We start from the raw sequence: 5,405 nt of genomic DNA, 5'->3' as shown, positions 1-5,405 counted from the left end.
TCCGTAAACAACCAGGCTTTCCGCACCCTCACCGTTATCCTACCCCATAGGCCTCTTCTATTCCTAGGGGTCCCCCACTAGTTTTAAGCCCCCAAGTCTTCACAACACAGCTATAGCTGAACCCAGCCCCTGTCCAGAGACGAAAGTGCTGATGCGTTAATGTTACCTACGTTACCTACATGTGCCTGCAAGAGTAGCCTTCCATGAGGCCCAGAGAGACTCAAAGGGCGACCGCAGCTGCACAGCGCCCTCCCGTGTTCAGGAGTGGTCGTGCAGCTGGGCAACCCTTTGCGAAAGAGCAAACCCGGATGCGGGAACCCAAACAGGAAGTCCGGCAAAATCCAGGGTCCAAGGAAGCTTAGGCACACAGACTGCAACAATTCACCCTTTCACGGACTTTTAAACTGAGAAGGAAGGAACCACGTGGAAGGTAAACGCAGTAAGATAAAAGCAAGGTCAAGGTCCTTGCAGGCCAAGGCAAGCCCCCAATTCTTTAAAGAATAGGACTTGGTGACTTGAGACACGATTTTTCTCTACAGCTGGTTGCTTAGGTAGTTTATAATAGTATATGGGAGCTTTAAGAGTTAGAAACAGTCACGTGTAGGTAAAACGTGAAGTCTGAATCAGTATTTTAGAGAGACTTCCGGAAGAAAAAAAAAGGAGTTAAGTTTTCTAATTTGTTTCCCGGGCTTTCAGACCTAAGGACAAGAAATAAGGCAGAACAGAAATAGAAAACCGAGGGGATTGCAAGCCGTGAACTTTTAGCTCTTTAATATTCACCGGCACCGGGCACAAGTGGTTTGTGGCCAAAGGAAAGACTGGTCAAAAATCAGGCCAGGCTATTTTTCAACAGCGCTCGGTGTCACAAATAAAGCTGTCCTTCCGAAGATTAACTCGTTTGATTACTAAAGATTCTCAACAGGTTCTAGCAAACACTGAGCAGTTTTGTGAAGAATGCCCTTCTCTGAGAGAAACCTGCATCTAGAAGCCAACATAAAGGTATTTATTTCTTCCTTATTCACAACTGGAAGACGAAGCTGGTGGTGAGCGCCCAATGGGGCCAGGGGTCGGGAGCACACCAGGGGGAGAACTGCTCTGAGCTACATTTTGGCCACAGGCAACTTACAGAACAACCCACAAAAGCCAACATCTGACACACTCCGCTCTCCCTCCTTGGGGAATAGTCTCGCACTGGTGCTTTTTGAGTGAACAATTTGTTTTCCAAGAAAACCAACCAACCTATTGGCCATTATTGTGGGGGCCAAGGTCAGGCTACGCCTAAATGTGCCACATTGACATATTATATTTGATATATATTTTTTAAAGATTTTATTTATTTATTTGATACTGAGAGTGAGTGAGAGAGAGAGAGAGCAGGAGCAGGGGGCAGAGACAGAGGGAGAAGCAGACTCCCCACCGAGCAGGTTGCTGGATGCGGGGCTGGATCCCAGGACCCCGAGATCACGACCTGAGCCGAAGGCAACCACTTAAACGACTGAGCCATCCAGGCGCCCACCCCCGTATTGTTATAAGATTTTATTTATTTATTTATTTATTTATTTATTTATTTGACAGACAGCCAGTAAGAGAGGGAACACAGCAGAGGGAGCGGGAGAGGAAGAAGCAGGCTCCTAGGGGAGGAGCCCGATGTGGGGCTCAATCCCAGAGCAGCCAATGCAGAAAGAACACTCTGACCCTGCCCGCCTTTGTTTCCAGAAAGCAAGAAATAAAACTTCCATATGAAAGGTACCCTCCCTATATCAAGAAGAGACATCTGTCTCACCAGAGACAGGAAATTTAGAGCCGAGAAATCTACATAAACAACCCTTGTTACTTTTTACTAATTTACTACTCCAGCTCAAATTCTGTTCAGAATTCCTTACTAACTGAAGCTCCTGTTAGCCTTAAAAATAAAACTGCCAGTTACTTTATCAGCAAAAATGGGTTTATTCGGGAATAGCAGAGAATTGCAATCTGAGACAAGCAAGCTACAGTAAAACCAAAGGCAAGTCCATGGAACAAAGGGGGAAGTTTTGAAGGCTGTTATAAATAAAAATTTCATTGGAGTAAATTGGGAGTTGACAGTATAGTCGCTTTTCATTGGCTGAGTCCTGACTCTCACTGCCTGGGCCTTGGGGTGGGAGGGGAGAGAGGGGCAGGGGAGCCTTTCATCCTCATGCATATCAGTAAAGTAGTACCCCCGTTCTAGGTTTCGTTCTTCCCATTGGGTCTGCAATTGATCATGAATCCTAAGGTATGAGAGCGCCCCCTGCTGGCCTCCCGACTCCATTCTAAATGAGGTTTCCTTTTATGATTTTACAAGCTCCCAAAGTTTTCTTTGTCCTGTCAATTCCTCCCAGATTTATCATCTCTGCCTAAAAAGTGCAAAAAGTGCTTGTCTTGGTCATTTCTTTAAGTCTCAATTTCATTTTTGGGACTCCATGTGCACAAAATAAAACTTTGGGGGTTTTTTGCTTTGTTTTGTTTTAATCCTGTTAAACGATCTCATGTCAACTGAATTCTTAAACCAGCAGAAAGACCTTGAAGGGTGGAAGGAAAACTTATTTTTCCCCTACCTTAGTTCAATCAGCTTCAAAGCAAGGACAGACCTGTAGTCTGAGGGTCAGGTTTGTTGACCCATTGCAGTTAGTGAAAACAAACAACGGAGGAATTGTGGGGCATCTCCCACCAAAGGAAAAGGTAGTTATTACATTATTTGGGGGTGGGGGAGGTGGAATTTAGGTAAATGATGGATTGAACAAAGAGAACAAAGTTTCTCAGTGAGTAGAAAATAAGTAGTCACTCAAAGGACTTCTGGCTGTATTTTATCAAATGCCTTTTCAGTACATGTTATAATCATGTGGTGGTTTTTTTCCCTTTCATCTGTAGCTTTAATGGACTGGCTTAATATATTTACTGATCTTCCGCCACACTGGTCTTTCAGCCGTACTGTGTTTTCGTTTGATACGCTGCTGCAGTCTATTTGCAATTAAGGGATACTGTTCTACAGCTTCCTTTCTCCCTCCTTCCTCTCCTCCTTCTTTCCTTCCTTCTTTTTGAATTATATTATCATTGTCAGGCTTTTATATTAATGGTAGCATCATGAAATAAACAAGAAATTTGCATCTTTTGCTTTAAAAAAAAAATGTTCTTCTATTTTACAGCTGCAAAGGCCTAGCAAAAAAATATTGGTTCCTGATCATTTGCAGCTGGCTTTATCTATATGTGTTATCCCAAGTTGCTGTATGACAAGGCAGATTTTTACCTCCTCAATCTGGGCGAACTTTTACTATGTCACATCCAAGCGAGGCCTTTCCACTGCCCATAATTTGCCTGCCAAATATTTCGTGAAAATTAAGTCTTCCTCTAACTCTGATGAGGTCAAAGAAGTTCGAAGAGTACTAAGAGCAGGAAAAGCCGAGGTCATCAGGGCTTTGCAAATGAAGAAACCCAAGATCAAATGCTTTCTCTTGAGTCCTAACCATATTACAAAGGCAAACTCCCACATGGAAAAAAAAAAGTGACACTAGGAGACAGTTATCTAAGTAACGGAGCAAGAGCCTAGTAAAGGCAGGGTCAGTCAGACTAGAACAGAACTCGATTTTCTAGTTATTCTATAGCAGCAAAACTTCCACTGGAAACAGATGAAGTAATAGAGTTAACCCCTGCTGGCAATTGGAGAAAATCTTTTATTATTGCTTCTGACAATTTGATTAAACAAAGAAAGCCCCAAGTTATTAGATTAGTTGGGGCCTACTGATTTCAGAGCCAAAGACAAATGACATTTGAAAGTCACTGACATTTGAACATTATTGGAAATCTGAGGCCATTTCTACTGTCAGAAATGAGCAAGCACATAAAGATTCGTGACGCATGGGGAGGGTGGGGAGCCATACTGCTCTATCTTCTGCTCGCTCCAAGCTAAGACCAAGAACTTGCTTGGCTAGGAAAAATAAATAATTCTGGAGTCTCATCCCAATTCGGTCACACACTAACTCTCTGTCCTTGGCCAACTACACCTCCAAAGCTTCAGTTGTTGGAATTATGAAGTAGAGATCCCACGTCAAGATGCCTCAAGACCAGGGGCACCTGAGTGGCTCACTCAGTTGAGCGTCCAACTCTTGATTTCAGCTCAGGTCATGATCTCAGGTCCTGGGATCGAGCCCCACGTCAGGCTCCACACTCAGTGGGGAGTCTGCTGAAGATTCTCTCTTCTTTCCGTCTCCCTCTACCCGTCCCCTTGCTCATGTTATGCATGAGCCCACACGCACTCTCTTGCTCTAAAATAAACAAATAAATAAATCTTTAAAAAAAGAGAGACTTAAAAGATGGCTAAAGACGAAATGAGAACAAAAGTGGAAACTCGGTGAGCTGTACAACAGCACACAATGCGAAGTTATTATTGGCAATGTGTCAAGACCCTGATCCATTTGAGGTAAGTCTTAATGCCGAGAAGAAAGAAACGGAGCACCAATTTCAAGATAAGTCCTACTGTGACAGGGTTAATCCACATATACTATAAATCCCTTTCAGAAGTTGTCAGAGTAGGGATGCCTGGGTGGTGCAGTGGTTTGAGCATCCGACTCTTGCTTTTGGCTCAGGTCGTGATCTCAGGGTGGTGGCACCGAGGCCCTTGTCGGGCTCCACACTCAGTATGGAGTCTGCTTAAGACTCTCTCTCCCTCTCCCTTTCCTCCTCTCTCCCCCTCAAATAATGTTTTGTGTTTTTTTAAAAGAAGTTGTTAGAGTGGTTTCTGAGAAACCCTCTCGATTACACTCATAGCTCCAGCACTGAAAGGTAAGTGTACTCAGAAAAGAAATGACATGAGAGGAAATCAAAGAGAAGAGCATCTCGAATCCCTGATCTATGGTTGTCCCATGCAGTGAGCATCTCTACAAAATAAGTTTCCTCAGATCCAGTTTTAATGTCTGGTTTCTTATTTGCCCAAGTAGAAGTATCAGGCCTGCGATTTCTAGTTTAAAGCTGAATGGCAGGAGCACCTGCCTGGCTTAGTTGCAGGAGTATGCAACTCTTGATCTCAGGGTCATGAGTTTGAGCCCCACATGGGGTACAGAGTTTACACCCCAATGTGGGTGTAATAAATAAACTTTAAAATAAATAAACTTTAAAAAAAATAAATAAAACGGAATGGCAGACCCAGATTTTGATGCAGAAATTTAATTTCCTCTAAGAATAAGATAAGAAAAAAAAAAGATAGAGAAAAAAAATCAAAAGTGCGTGGATTCGACATTGTGTCTGTTAAATCCTTCTACGAGTACTAACTCCCAGCAATTCGCTACATTTCCCACACATGGACTACCCTTGGAACCGCTCGTGTTTCATCTTAATCTAGGATCAAGTAAAATTGACCCTCTGCTCTGATAACCACTTTTTTTTTTTTTTTT

At 43.1% G+C, this 5,405-nt stretch overlaps 1 long non-coding RNA gene across 1 annotated transcript in view; it reads left to right on the top strand.

Annotated features, from left to right (window-relative positions):
* Positions 1-318: 318 nt before the first annotated feature.
* The window catches only part of LOC103679201, a 9,510-nt gene continuing 4,423 nt past the window's right edge, over positions 319-5,405 (top strand). The window contains exons 1-2 of the long non-coding RNA XR_572865.1: positions 319-430; positions 912-999. This is a non-coding gene — a long non-coding RNA (uncharacterized LOC103679201). The remainder of the gene's footprint in view (positions 431-911; positions 1,000-5,405) is intronic.

This window comes from Ursus maritimus (assembly GCF_017311325.1).
Source record: "Ursus maritimus isolate PB19 chromosome X unlocalized genomic scaffold, ASM1731132v1 scaffold_X1, whole genome shotgun sequence".
Lineage (NCBI taxonomy): Eukaryota > Metazoa > Chordata > Mammalia > Carnivora > Ursidae > Ursus > Ursus maritimus.
This window is presented reverse-complemented; position numbering and strand designations above follow the sequence as displayed.